Source organism: Nycticebus coucang, chromosome 16 (assembly GCF_027406575.1).
Source record: "Nycticebus coucang isolate mNycCou1 chromosome 16, mNycCou1.pri, whole genome shotgun sequence".
Lineage (NCBI taxonomy): Eukaryota > Metazoa > Chordata > Mammalia > Primates > Lorisidae > Nycticebus > Nycticebus coucang.
The window spans coordinates 76,065,077-76,080,902 of NC_069795.1; positions in this window are offsets into that span (position 1 = coordinate 76,065,077).

Genomic DNA, 15,826 nt, shown 5'->3' on the forward strand with positions numbered 1-15,826 from the left:
AGGTGGAAGTTGGTGAGGACTCACGTGCTGGCGTTGTCCTGCCACCTTCCCCGGATGAGGAAGGGGTAGCTGTGCCTGCTGAGACAATGTCTGACACCATAGAGGCTGGTTTGCTGGTCTGTGTTTCTCCTGAGGTCTCTGTGCCCTGGGTCTGGTGGGTTTGTGTAACAGTTGGTGTGACATCGGTTGAGGTGCTGGCAGAAGGCGATGTCACTAGTCCTCCTGGGCCCCCTGATGTTGAGACTACAGTGGTGACCCGGGGAACGGTGCCTGCTATGGAAGGTGATGTGGCTCCTGAGGGTCCCGGGGAGGTGTCATCACTGCTTGGTGCTGTCCCCAGCCCTGTGGTTGTGCCCTGAGTTGCGTGACCATCTCCCGGGTGCACTAGGTGGAGGGTTGTGGCTTCTGAGGGTGAGTGTCCACTGCGTGTCAGAGAAGAGTCTGTAGTTGTGACTGGGTTGGTGGTGTCAGTCACGGATGAGACTGACCTCGTGGTCTGGGATTCCTGGCTGGTCTGTGTGGCTTCCGTGTGACCTGTCTGTGATTCCCGAGGAGAGGTGCTGCTAGAGAGCGGTGTTGGGCCTGACTGCCCCGTTGGGCCTGCTGTGGTGGAGACGGCAAAGCTGGTGGTGCTAGCAGCAGTGGCCAACATGTCTGCCGCATTTCCTTGTGTGGTGACAGGATTGGTGGGTGTAGAGGGCAGTTCTGTTGCTGGGGCAGCATTAATGGGAGGGGACGCTGCAGAGGGAGGAGTGTGAGTGTGAGTGAAGGCATCGGCCGTCGTTGGTTGTGAGGTGCTGGCTTCTGAAGAGGCCACACGGGTGGTCCTGGGTGACGGGTGGGACGTAGATTCACCTGGGACAGTGAGTGTGGATCTGGCCAAACTGCTGGGGCTAGTGATAGAAGTTATGGAGCTTGTCCCTGTCATGGGGTTGGTGGTGGAGGCTACCCTTTGAGTAGTGGCAGAATGCTGAGCGCCAGGTATGCTTGACATGGCCACCGAGGAGGTGGGGATTTGAGTGGCATTTGTCAAAGAGATGTTGCCAGAATGTACTGGGGGAATGAACCCCGGGGTCAGGTACGCTTGGGTGACTTGCCTTGTGCTTGTTTGCAGAACTTCTCCACTGGTGGACAAAACTGGGGAAGGAGAAGAAGAGGCTCCATCCTTTGGGGTGGTGGTACTGAGAGCAGGTGTCATTTTCATAGTCCCAGGAGCCAAGGTGGTCATTGTTGTCTGGCTCTGGTGGCTGTCACCAACTGGGGTGGAGATGATGGTTGTGCTGGTGGCTGAAGAGGACATAGTGTGGGCCTCTGTTTGTTGAGTTGTGTGCCCATTTGGTGTGGATGAAGGAAGTGGGGATGTGACTGTTGGGGAGGTGTCAGTCGCCTGGGACACCAAGCTCATGGTTTCAGATGCTCTGCTGGTTCCTGTGGTCTGAGTCTGGGACATCTGTGCAATGGCTGATGTTTCCTGAAGAGAGGTGCTCGGAACAGTTGGGGTTGACTGTCCTGTCCATCTCCCTGTATGTGTGACTCCAGAGACAGTGGGAGGAGAGGAGCTGGGGACAGTCAGAGGCACCATTCCTGCGGCTCCCGGGCTGGAGGCCGGACCGGTTGAAGTGGACAAGAACTTGTTTGTTGCCTGAGTTGTGTGGCTGTCACTGTCGGGAGTGGAGGAGAAGCCTGTGGTCTTACCTAAGGTGGAAGTTGGTGAGGACTCACGTGCTGGCGTTGTCCTGCCACCTGCCACGGGTAAGGAAGGGGTAGCTGTGCCTGCTGAGACAGTGTCTGACACCGTGGAGACGGGTTTGCTGGTCTGTGTTTCTCCTGAGGTCTCTGTGCCCTGGGTCTGGTGGGTTTGTGTAATGGCTAGTGTGACATCGGTTGAGGTAGTGGCAGAAAGCAATGTCACTAGTCCTCCTGGGCCCCCTGATGTTGAGACTATAGTGGTGATCCGGGGAACGGTGCCTGCTTTGGAAGGTGATGTGGCTCCTGGGGGTCCCGGGGAGGTGTCAGCACCGCTTGGTGCTGTCCACAGCCCTGTGGTTGTGCCCTGAGTTGCGTGACCATCTCCTGAGTGCACTGGGTAGAAGGTTGTGGCTTCTGAGGGTGAGTGTCCATTGGGTGTCAGAGAAGAGTCTGTAGTTGTGACTGGGTTGGTGGTGTCGGTCACGGGTGAGACTGAACTCCTGGTCTGGGATTCCTGGGTGGTCTGTGTGGCTTCCGTGTGACCTGTCTGTGATTCCCGAGGAGAGGTGCTGCTAGAGAGCGGTGTCGGGGCTGACTGCCCCGTTGGGCCTGCTGTGGTGGAGGCGGCAAAGCTGGTGGTGCTAGCAGCAGTGGCCAACATGTCTGCCACATTTCCTTGTGTGGTGACAGGATTGGTGGGTGTAGAGGGCAGTTCTGTTGCTGGGGCAGCATTAATGGGAGGGGACGCTGCAGAGGGAGGAGTGTGAGTGTGAGTGAAGGCATCGGCCGTCGTTGGTTGTGAGGTGCTGGCTTCTGAAGAGGCCACACGGGTGGTCCTAGGTGACGGGTGGGATATAGATTCACCTGGGACAGTGAGTGTGGAGCTGGCCAAACTGCTGGGGCTAGTGATAGAAGTTGCGGAGCTTGTCCCTGTCATGGGGTTGGTGGTGGAGGTGACCCTTTGAGTAGTGGCAGAATGCTGAGCGCCAGGTATGCTTGACATGGCCACCGAGGAGGTGGGGATTTGAGTGGCATTTCTTGAAGACACGTTGTCAGAATGTACAGTGTGAGTGAATCCTGTCGTCAGGTACTCTTGGGTGACTTGCCTTGTGCTTGTTTGCAGAACTTCTCCACTGGTGGACAAAACTGGGGAAGGAGAAGAAGAGGCTCCACCCTTTGGGGTGGTGGAACCGAGGGCAGGTGGCTGTTCCGTAGTCCCAGGAGTCAAGATGTGTGTTGTCTGGCTCTGGTGGCTGTCACTGACTGGGGTGGAGATGAGGGTTGTGCTGGTGGCTGAAGAGGACATAGTGTGGGCCTCTGTTTGTGGAATTGTGTGCCCATTTGGTGTGGATGAAGGAAGTGGGGATGTGACTGTTTGGGAGGTGTCAGTCACCTGGGACACCAAGCTCATGGTTTCAGATGCTCTGCTGGTTCCTGTGGTCTGAGTCTGGGACATCTGTGCAATGGCTGACGTTTCCTGAAGAGAGGTGCTCGGAGCAGTTGGGGTTGACTGTCCTGTCCATCTCCCTGTATGTGTGACTCCAGAGACAGTGGGAGGAGAGGAGCTGGGGACAGTCAGAGGCACCATTCCTGCGGCTCCCGGGCTGGAGGCCAGACCGGTTGAAGTGGACAAGAACTTGTTTGTTGCCTGAGTTGTGTGGCTGTCACTGTCGGGAGTGGAAGAGAAGCCTGTGGTCTTACCTAAGGTGGAAGTTGGTGAGGACTCACGTGCTGGCGTTGTCCTGCCACCTGCCACGGGTAAGGAAGGGGTAGCTGTGCCTGCTGAGACAGTGTCTGACACCGTGGAGACGGGTTTGCTGGTCTGTGTTTCTCCTGAGGTCTCTGTGCCCTGGGTCTGGTGGGTTTGTGTAATGGCTGGTGTGATATCGGTTGAGGTAGTGGTAGAAAGCAATGTCACTAGTCCTCCTGGGCCCCCTGATGTTGAGACTACAGTGGTGACCCGGGGAACGGTGCCTGCTATGGAAGGTGATGTGGCTCCTGAGGGTCCCGGGGAGGTGTCAGCACTGCTTGGTGCTGTCCCCAGCCCTGTGGTTGTGCCCTGAGTTGCGTGACCATTTCCCGGGTGCACTGGGTGGAAGGTTGTGGCTTCTGAGGGTGAGTGTACACTGGGTGTCAGAGAAGAGTCTGTAGTTGTGACTGGGTTGGTGGTGTCGGTCACGGGTGAGACTGAACTCCTGGTCTGGGATTCCTGGGTGGTCTGTGTGGCTTCCGTTTGACCTGTCTGTGATTCCCGAGGAGAGGTGCTGCTAGAGAGCGGTGTCGGGACTGACTGCCCCGTTGGGCCTGCTGTGGTGGAGACGGCAAAGCTGGTGGTGCTAGCAGCGGTAACCAACATGTCTGCCGCATTTCCTTGTGTGGTGACAGGGTTGGTGAGTGTAAAGGGCAGTTCTGTTCCTGGGGCAGCATTAATGGGAGGGGACGCTGCAGAGGGAGGAGTGTGAGTGTGAGTGAAGGCATCGGCCGTCGTTGGTTGTGAGGTGCTGGCTTCTGAAGAGGCCACACGGGTGGTCCTGGGTGACGGGTGGGACGTAGATTCACCTGGGACAGTGAGTGTGGATCTGGCCAAACTGCTGGGGCTAGTGATAGAAGTTATGGAGCTTGTCCCTGTCATGGGGTTGGTGGTGGAGGCTACCCTTTGAGTAGTGGCAGAATGCTGAGCGCCAGGTATGCTTGACATGGCCACCGAGGAGGTGGGGATTTGAGTGGCATTTGTCAAAGAGATGTTGCCAGAATGTACTGGGGGAATGAACCCCGGGGTCAGGTACGCTTGGGTGACTTGCCTTGTGCTTGTTTGCAGAACTTCTCCACTGGTGGACAAAACTGGGGAAGGAGAAGAAGAGGCTCCACCCTTTGGGGTGGTGGAACCGAGGGCAGGTGGATCTTCCGTAGTCCCAGGAGCCAAGGTGGTCATTGTTGTCTGGCTCTGGTGGCTGTCACCAACTGGGGTGGAGATGAGGGTTGTGCTGGTGGCTGAAGAGGACATAGTGTGGGCCTCTGTTTGTGGAGTTGTGTGCCCATTTGGTGTGGATGAAGGAAGTGGGGATGTGACTGTTGGGGAGGTGTCAGTCGCCTGGGACACCAAGCTCATGGTTTCAGATGCTCTGCTGGTTCCTGTGGTCTGAGTCTGGGACATCTGTGCAATGGCTGACGTTTCCTGAAGAGAGGTGCTCGGAACAGTTGGGGTTGACTGTCCTGTCCATCTCCCTGTATGTGTGACTCCAGAGACAGTGGGAGGAGAGGAGCTGGGGACAGTCAGAGGCACCATTCCTGCGGCTCCCGGGCTGGAGGCCGGACCGGTTGAAGTGGACAAGAACTTGTTTGTTGCCTGAGTTGTGTGGCTGTCACTGTCGGGAGTGGAGGAGAAGCCTGTGGTCTTACCTAAGGTGGAAGTTGGTGAGGACTCACGTGCTGGCGTTGTCCTGCCACCTGCCACGGGTAAGGAAGGGGTAGCTGTGCCTGCTGAGACAGTGTCTGACACCGTGGAGACGGGTTTGCTGGTCTGTGTTTCTCCTGAGGTCTCTGTGCCCTGGGTCTGGTGGGTTTGTGTAATGGCTAGTGTGACATCGGTTGAGGTAGTGGCAGAAAGCAATGTCACTAGTCCTCCTGGGCCCCCTGATGTTGAGACTATAGTGGTGATCCGGGGAACGGTGCCTGCTTTGGAAGGTGATGTGGCTCCTGGGGGTCCCGGGGAGGTGTCAGCACCGCTTGGTGCTGTCCACAGCCCTGTGGTTGTGCCCTGAGTTGCGTGACCATCTCCTGAGTGCACTGGGTAGAAGGTTGTGGCTTCTGAGGGTGAGTGTCCATTGGGTGTCAGAGAAGAGTCTGTAGTTGTGACTGGGTTGGTGGTGTCGGTCACGGGTGAGACTGAACTCCTGGTCTGGGATTCCTGGGTGGTCTGTGTGGCTTCCGTGTGACCTGTCTGTGATTCCCGAGGAGAGGTGCTGCTAGAGAGCGGTGTCGGGGCTGACTGCCCCGTTGGGCCTGCTGTGGTGGAGGCGGCAAAGCTGGTGGTGCTAGCAGCAGTGGCCAACATGTCTGCCACATTTCCTTGTGTGGTGACAGGATTGGTGGGTGTAGAGGGCAGTTCTGTTGCTGGGGCAGCATTAATGGGAGGGGACGCTGCAGAGGGAGGAGTGTGAGTGTGAGTGAAGGCATCGGCCGTCGTTGGTTGTGAGGTGCTGGCTTCTGAAGAGGCCACACGGGTGGTCCTAGGTGACGGGTGGGATATAGATTCACCTGGGACAGTGAGTGTGGAGCTGGCCAAACTGCTGGGGCTAGTGATAGAAGTTGCGGAGCTTGTCCCTGTCATGGGGTTGGTGGTGGAGGTGACCCTTTGAGTAGTGGCAGAATGCTGAGCGCCAGGTATGCTTGACATGGCCACCGAGGAGGTGGGGATTTGAGTGGCATTTCTTGAAGACACGTTGTCAGAATGTACAGTGTGAGTGAATCCTGTCGTCAGGTACTCTTGGGTGACTTGCCTTGTGATTGTTTGCAGAACTTCTCCACTGGTGGACAAAACTGGGGAAGGAGAAGAAGAGGCTCCACCCTTTGGGGTGGTGGAACCGAGGGCAGGTGGCTGTTCCGTAGTCCCAGGAGACAAGGTGGACATTGTTGTCTGGCTCTGGTGGCTGTCACTGACTGGGGTGGAGATGAGGGTTGTGCTGGTGGCTGAAGAGGACATAGTGTGGGCCTCTGTTTGTGGAGTTGTGTGCCCATTTGGTGTGGATGAAGGAAGTGGGGATGTGACTGTTTGGGAGGTGTCAGTCGCCTGGGACACCAAGCTCATGGTTTCAGATGCTCTGCTGGTTCCTGTGGTCTGAGTCTGGGACATCTGTGCAATGGCTGACGTTTCCTGAAGAGAGGTGCTCGGAACAGTTGGGGTTGACTGTCCTGTCCATCTCCCTGTATGTGTGACTCCAGAGACAGTGGGAGGAGAGGAGCTGGGGACAGTCAGAGGCACCATTCCTGCGGCTCCCGGGCTGGAGGCCGGACCGGTTGAAGTGGACAAGAACTTGTTTGTTGCCTGAGTTTTGTGGCTGTCACTGTCGGGAGTGGAGGAGAAGCCTGTGGTCTTACCTAAGGTGGAAGTTGGTGAGGACTCACGTGCTGGCGTTGTCCTGCCACCTGCCATGGGCAAGGAAGGGGTAGCTGTGCCTTCTGAGACAGTGTCTGACACCGTGGAGGCCGTTTTGCTGGTCTGTGTTTCTCCTGAGGTCTCTGTGCCCTGGGTCTGGTGGGTTTGTGTAATGGCTGGTGTGACATCGGTTGAGGTGCTGGCAGAAGGCGATGTCACAGGTCCTCCTGGGCCCCCTGATGTTGAGACTACAGTGGTGACCTGGGGAACGGTACCTTCTATGGAAGGTGATGTGGCTCCTGAGGGTCCCGGGGAGGTGTCAGCACTGCTTGGTGCTGTCCCCATCCCTGTGGTTGTGCCCTGAGTTGCGTGACCATCTCCCGGGTGCACTGAGTGGACATTGGCAGATGGTGAGGTAGTTGTTTCATTTGAAGTCATTGTTTTTTCAGTAGTTAAAGAACTTCGTCCATTTGGGGAGGATGAGGTAAGTGGTGTTGTCACTGTTGTAGAATTTCCTTAAACGTAAGATACAAGGAGTTCACGAGATTTGAGACTTTAAGCTTAGTGAAATTGAACGTTTTTTTACCCTTTTCTTTTTCTATCTGTAGCATTCTATGTCACAAACCACATAATGATGGATATTAAGCCTTATTAACCATAGCCAAGATTCTGCCAGCACAGGCAGGAAGTTACTGTTTAATAATATTGCAATAAATAGAATGTGCTAACATTTTACTTTCATTATGGATTATTCTGGAAAGATTATAATAAAAGTATTGATTGAGTATACCTTTGACTTCTCCCATGTAAAGCTTAAAAGCCACGAGCCATGCACTTCAGCCTCTCAAGGTTTTTAATTAAATAAAATATACACATTGATGACACAGCTAAAAAATCTCCAATTACCCCTATGTCCTGTCATATTTTTTAAAACCCTACCAAGTAGATGAGTAGATTTCTTTCTTTTTCCATAGCCTTGTTTTCTCCTAAATCTTGTACTTACCCTTACCCAAATCAGTTTTTTTCTCAACCCATCTCCTAATTCTACCTCCAAAATCTCTTGCCCCAAGGATAATCTTGTGATCCTGCTCATTTCTATTTCCCATCTGAAAAGCCCAAGAAACTTTCTGGCCTAGAAAGACCTGTGGAAAGCAAGAAGAGGGAAAATGGTGTGAATCTGTGTGTATAAACTGCCCTACCTGCCTGAATTTATGTGTGATTGGCACTTGCTTAAACATCTTTATTTATTCCGTATAAAGTAATTCAGAGAGCACCCAATTATACGGGAGAATTTATGAAGACTCAAAGTGACATTCCCTCTACTCTGGAACGATGGGAGTTGGGGGGAGGCAGGAACGTTGCTACCTTATATTCAGATACATAATTATTTCCATTTCACTTTGATTTCCCTGTGGAGCCTTCTTAGTTCCTTCTACTTGAAATCCAGACCTTTCCCTTCCTGCTTCACTTTTTCTTTTTCACCAGGTGAGAATGAATTCTGTTCTGTTTTCAGATCATGTGGAGAAGATCCTGGCTGAGCTCAGGACAAACCTTAATGAGAAGCTTTTTGGGGCACCTTCTGGTGGCCAGCAGGGCCCACAGATAGGTGAGGCTCAGAGGCCACAGGGCCTAGAGCCCAAGGTACTTTTAGGAACCCACAGAAATGTTTTCATGTTAATTTCTTGGATGATCAGAAGAAAATATATCAGCAAAATAATTGATGAATCCAGCTTTGATTACTAGTCTTGAGTCCAATACAGTCATGAAATATAATTTCTAATCTTTTTCTTTTACAGAGGAAAGGGCCCAGGAATGCCTGAGTGCCCAGGGCCTGTGAAATTCATCATGTGGCCCTTTTGCTACCTGGTCTCTACAGAAGTTTAGGCACATTGGTAAAGATACAGGCACAATAGAAGTTCATTGATAACAGTCTAATTTCATTTTATATTTTACATTAGACCAGGCAGCTTGTTATTGGTCTGGTTTTTCCACCAGAATTATCTTTAGCTTCCAATAAGTAAAATGTTTATTAGAAAACCACATAGCTAACTACTTTTTGATCCAACCCTTACGTCAATGCTAAAATTTTTTGTTGCATTAGTTATTAAGATAAAACAATGAACCCAGTTTTAACTAATTTGTAATAATTGGTCCTTCATTGAAAACCTTTTTCCATTTATTAAACAGCATTGATTTCTTTATTTATTTTTTATTTTTTGCAGTTTTTGGCCGGGGCTGGGTTTGAACCCACCACCTCTGGCCTATGGGGCCAGCGCCCTACTCCGTTGAGCCACAACAGCATTGATTTCTTAAGGAACTTGAACATAAAGGCCACTCCTTCAGCAGATGTACTTTTCCACGTGGTTGAGGGCTCCGATACATATATTTAGGGCCTCAAAATTAAATTTGTTAACTACATAAACTAGTTGTTTTTAAAATCCTGTAATGTAGACCGGACATGGTGGCTCACACCTGTAATCCTAGCACTCTGGGAGGCCAAGGCAGGTGGATCACATGAGCTCAGGAGTTCGAGACCAGCCTGAGGAAGAGCAAGACTCCATCTCTAAAAAACTAGCTGGGCATTGTGGCAGGCACCTATCGTCCCAGCTACTTGGGAGGCTGAGGCAAGAGGATCACTTGAATCCAAGAGCTTAAGGTTGATATGAGCTATGACCCCACAGCACTTTACTGAGAGCAACAAAGTGAGACTCTCTCACTCTCAAAAAAATAAATAAATAAAAATAAAAAGTATAAATACCAATCTTGTAATGCGAATGCCCTTTTTAATGAAAATATATTGTCAGGCTGGGCGTTACACCTATAATCCTAGCACTCTGGGAGGCCAAGGCGGGTGGATTGCTTGAGCTCACAAATTCCAGACCAGCCTGAGCAAAATCGAGACCCCCCCCACATCTATACTAAAAATAGGAAAACTGAGGCAAGAGGATTGCTTGAGCCTAAGTTGGAAGTTGCTGTGAACTATGATGCCACAGCACTCTACCCAGGGCAACAACTTGAGACTGTCTCAAAAAAAAAGAAAGAAAGAAAGAAAAAGAAAAAAATATATATATAGTCAACTTCTTTTCAAGGAATTGAGAAATAAAACTGAATTTTAATATATTTAATGTGATTCGAATTGGCCAAAATTGCTCACATTGCCAAACACTTCTTCCTTTAAAACTACCCTGAGAGATGGACAGTGCCTATGGCTCAAAGGAGTAGGGCACTGGCCCCATATGCTGGAGGTGGCAGGTTCAAACCCAGCCCTGGAAAAAGCTGCAAAAAAAAAAAAAAAAAAAAACTGCCCTGAGAGGTACAAAAAGATGAAGGCAATTTTCCTTTTTATTGAAAATAGATAACACCTGTATAGAAGGAAAACATGCGGCTCCGTAACACAGTGTGCTTTCATGATGGCCAACTGTGGGGGTGGTGGGGGTGGTGGTAAATGAGCCCTAGGAATAGATTTGGCCAATAGGTTTAGAAGACTTGCTTGGAGAGAAACTTAAAGGAAAAATTCTGCAATAAATAATAAGAGGTGCAAGTGCCAGATTCTCATAGAGGAAGGTCTATGATCTGGGCTGCTTCAAAGTGTTGAAAAAAAAAATCCCAGGAATAAAATTGAGCAAGACTTCTCTAACTCGTGACTGTCTTCTCTGTGAGGAAGAGGTAAGGTTAGACAAGAATGGGTGAGGGAGACAATGCCCTTGCTGTAAGCTGTGCTAACTCTTTCAATTTGAATTATAGCATTTTTTTTTAAGTAAATTAAATTTCTACCTTTTTTTTTTTTAATTTTAAACATTCATTCCAATTTAGCAGAAACCTAAGGAGTATGTGTATATACTCCAGCCCTGGTCAGTTCCTAACATGTTGCTAATTTAATCGATCATAACTTTTTTTTTCCAATTTATTTCCCAGACCTGATGTTTAAATGTCAGCTTATTTTGTTCAAAATATTTTACGGCACCTATGGTACCGACACGCCATCCTCCTAAACTTTATCTTAAAGTTCTCTGAGTCTAAACCAAGGAGAATTCGTGAAAACTTGAGTCTTTTTTTTCTTAGCAGCTTACTCTTTTTGTTTGTTTTGTTTTGTTTTTAAGAGTTTCACTTTGTTGCCCTTGGTAGAGTGCTGTGGCGTCACAGCTCACAGCAACCTCAAACTCTTGGGCTCGAGCAATCCTCGTGACTCAGCCTCCCAAGTAGCTGAGACTACAGGTGCCCACCACAACGGCCGGCTATTTTTAGAGACAGGGTCTTGATCTAGCTCAGGCTGGTCTTGAACAGGTGAGCTCAGACAATCCACTTGCCTCGGCCTCCTAGAGTGCTAAGATTACAGGCGTGAGCCACTTGGCCCAGCTTCAGCTTACTCTTTTTAGTGTTCTTTAGCTCCCTAGCTGTTCTCAAATGTGTTTTTTTGTTTGTTTGCTTGTTTAACCTTAGTGCTCATAACTGGTTGGAGGGATGAAGTTCACAGAGAGAAAACTCTCAGGGAAGGATTTAGGTTCCAGTACGCTTCCTGGAGGTGAATATAATTTATAACTTTCTCTTCTTTTCAAGAGAGCAATTCAGTCAAGTGAGTATGAATGATTATGAATCAGCTCTCATTTATTAAAAAAGAAGTGACTCACTTGCAAGCTCCTGTACTTTATTAATAGCAACTACTTACTGTTCACACACTTCTATGCCAATGTGGACAAAGGTGTACACAGAGCTGTTCTAGGAGATCCTTGGACCCCTACTTAATTCAAAATGACACCACTTCAACTTTAAAAGAGAACTTTTCTTTATTCAGAATTATAAGTAGATTTATTTATAGGACTCCAAACTCTATGCCTGCTGTCTCCTCAATATAATCAAAAAAGTTGATTTCTTCAAATAAGGTTTAAATTTTGAAACATTTTCTTCTCAGTTATCGTTAACCTTATTTCATTTCCCTAAGAACATAATGAATAGTATTTGTCTATCATCTGTATTAGAGCAGACAGACAGAAGGTATTTATGCATCAAACTTTATGATCTTGTAGATTCTTGGCAATGACTGTCTTTTCAGAGCCTAAAGCATCTCTGCTAAAGTCAATATCAGCAGCAAGTTCCTCATACAAAGTCCAATTTGTTTTAAGAAAAGATTTTTGTTTGTTGAAAAAAGGGATACAGCTTTATTCCAGCAACGTGGCAGAAGTGATAAGCCTTTACTATAAAACCAGATAAGGTATAATAAATGTCTTTTAATATAGAACTCAGATCAGAAGATAGAAAGAAAAGCACTCCAGAGTAACGATGTTGAAAACTAAGCTGGTAAGTCAGTGCCCTCAGGAAGTCTGCTGATTTCTGAGATCTAAAACTTGGGGTTTTAAAGGATAAAAGAGGAAAGGAAATAAGATTTTAGATCAGGACACCTAATTGAGTTTCCCCTGCTTAAAACTGGAACTACCAGTGAAAAGGGTAAACTAGAAAGATCAGGAAGAAAAAAAACAAAGAAAGAAAGTAGAATGGAAGATATAGGAATAGAATAGAACTTGACATAGAGACAATTAAAAATATAATCAATGAAGCCAAAAATTCGTTCTTTAAAGATAAAGAGAACAAACTCCTGGCAAGGGAAAGAAAGAGAGAGAGAAGGCAGAAAGGAGGGAGAAAGGGAGAGAGGGAAAGAAAAAAGAGATTACTATAAATAAAAAAGAAGACATAACTTCAGAGAAGATTTTAAGAGAGACAACACTCTTGATGAATTTATGCCAAAAAATGTGAAAACTTAAATGTATTGGAAATTTTTCTTAAAAATATAGCTCATCGGGCGGTGCCTGTGGCTCAGTTGGTAAGGCGCCGGCCCCATATACCGAGGGTGGCGGGTTTGAACCCGGCCCCGGCTGAATTGCAACCAAAAAATAGCTGGGCGTTGTGGCGGGCACCTGTAGTCCCAGCTACTTGGGAGGCTGAGGCAAGAGAATCGCTTAAGCCCAGGAGTTGGAGGTTGCTGTGAGCTGTGTGAGGCCATGGCACTCTACCGAGGGCCATAAAGTGAGACTCTGTCTCTACAAAAAAAAAAAAAAATATATATATATATAGCTCATCAAAAATGAATTAAGAGAAAAATAGAAAACCTGAATATAAATTAAACCATTTTAAATTGAATGAATCAGCAGTTTTTTTGTTTTTTGTTTTTTTTTGTAGAGACAGAGTCTCACTTTATGGCCCTCGGTAGAGTGCCGTGGCCTCACACAGCTCACAGCAACCTCCAACTCCTGGGCTCAAGTGATTCTCTTGCGTCAGCTTCCCAAGTAGCTGGGACTACAAGCACCTGCCACAACGCCCGGCTATTTTTTTTTTTTTTTTTGGTTGCAGTTTGGCTGGGGCTGGGTTTGAACCCGTCACCCTTGGTATATGGGGCCGGCACCTTACCAACTGAGCCACAGGCGCCGCCTTGAATCAGCAGTTTTAAAGACAATTTATCCATGCCCCGCAAAAAAGGTAGATCAAGATGACTTTATAGGCAATTTTATCAGACATTCCAGGAATAGGTAATTTCAATTTTGTATGATCTTCTCCAGAGTTTAGAAAAGGAAGAAATGTTCTACAACTAATTTTATAAGGTTGGTATAACCTTAATACCAAAACCAAACAAAGACAATACAAGAAAGATGAATAAATCTCAGTTATAATATATAGATAGAAACATTCTAAGCAAAACACTAGCAAGCCAAATTGGAATTTTACAAAGCATATTATGATCAAGCTGAATTTGAACCCAGAAATGCAAGATGAAGGTAAGTCTTTATTGATGTGAATCACAATATAAACAGAATGAAGGGGGGAAACACGATCATATCAGCAGATACTGAAAAGTATTTGATAAATGTCAACACTTATTCCTGTTAAAACTCCTAGTAAACTAAAAACAGAACTTAACTCCCTTAACCTGATAATCAATGTCAATAAAAATCCATGTAAACTCCATACTTAAAAGATAAAACTTTGAAAACATTTCCTTTAAAATCAGGAATAAAACCGAGGCCAGGTGCGGTGGCTGTCACACCTGTAATCCTAGCACTCTGGGAGGCCAAGGCAGGAGGATTCCCTTGAGCTCAGGAGTTTGAGACCAGCCTGAGCAAAAGTGAGACCCTATCTCTGCTAAAAAAACAACTAAAAACAAACTAATGGGGTGTGGTGGCACACACCTGTAGTCCCAGCTACATGGGAGGCTGAGGCAAGAAAGACCACTGAAGCCCAGGAATTTGAGGTTGCAAACTCCTGATGCCATGACACTCTAGCCTAGGTAACAGAGTGTGATTCTGTTTTAAACCCCAGCCCCCCGCACAACAACAACAAAAAACCCCAAGATTATTGTTATTGCTTCTACTCAACATTAGGTCAAAAGTCCTAGCCAATGCAATAAGACCAAAAATGAACTCTTTTTTTTTCTCCGTGTGAAAAGGAAGAAATAGACCTGTGATTATTTGCAGATAATATACTTGTTTACGTAGAAACCAGCAAAGTTCTGTGTAACAGTCAAAAATTTTAAAATAACTGCATTCCTATACATCAATGCAAGAAAAAAATATTTTTAAAACTACAGTGTTTATCATGGTTACCAAAAAAAGTACTTAAGAATAAATCTAAGATGTGCTTGATCTTTATGGACAAAATTAAATTAACTTTCTTGAAATATTTCAAAGAAGGGCCAGGCACAGTGGCTCACACCTATAACCCCAGCAATCTGGGAGGCCAGGCAGGAGGATCCCTTTTTTTTTTAATTTTTTTTTAAAAAAAGAGCCAAAACAACTTTATTTGACAAGACAAAAACAAGTTATTTACAGGAGGATCCTGTGGTGCATATTATAGGGGTATTTGCGAAACTTGGTAAATGTAGAATGTAAATGTTTTGGCACAGTAACTGAGATAACGCCGGAAAGGCTATGTTAACCACTGTGATAAAAATGTGTCAAATGGTTTATGAAGTGAGTGTATGATGCCCCATAATCATATCATTGTATACAGTTATGATTTAATAAAAAAATTAAAAAAAATATTTAAAATAAAAGATGTTTTTAAAATCTCAAAAAAAAAAACAAAAAACAAATACAGGAGGATCCCTTAAGCTCATGAGGTAAGAGACCAGCCTGAGTAAGAGTGAGGCCCCATCTCTAAAAACAGCCGTGCGTTATCAAGCTTTTGTCTGATTGAAAATATGCAAATATCCTTTCCCATTGTGTAGGTTGTCTCTTTGCTTTGGTTATTGTCTCCTTAGCTGTACAGAAGCTTTTCAGTTTAATGAAGTCCCATTTATTTATTTTTGTTGTTGTTGCAATTGCCATGGCAGTCTTCTTCATGAAGTCTTTCCCCAGGCCAATATCTTCCAGTGTTTTTCCTATGCTTTCTTGGAGGATTTTTTTGTTTCATGCCTTAAATTTAAGTCCTTTATCCATCTTGAATCAATTTTTGTGAGTGGGGAAAGGTGTGGGTCCAGTTTCAGTCTTTTACATGTAGACATCCAGTTCTCCCAACACCATTTATTGAATAGGGAGTCTTTCCCCCAAGGTATGTTCTTGTTTGGTTTATCGACGATTAGGTGAGAACTCAAATTAATCCGCATGAAAAAAGGCAACAATCCCATATATCAATGGGCAAGAGACATGAATAGAACTTTCTCTAAAGATGACAGACGAATGGCTAACAAACACATGAAAAAATGTTCATCATCTCTATATATTAGAGAAATGCAAATCAAAACAACCCTGAGATACCATCTAACCCCAGTAAGAATGGCCCACACCACAAAATCTCAAAACTGCAGATGCTGGCGTGGATGTGGAGAGAAGGGAACACTTTTACACTGCTGGTGGGACTGCAAACTAGTACAACCTTTTTGGAAGGAAGTATGGAGAAACCTCAAAGCACTCAACCTAGACCTCCCATTTGATCCTGCAATCCCATTACTGGGCATCTACCCAGAAGGAAAGAAATCCTTTTATCATAAGGACACTTGTACTAGACTGTTTATTGCAGCTCAATTTACAATCACCAAAATGTGGAAACAGCCTAAAT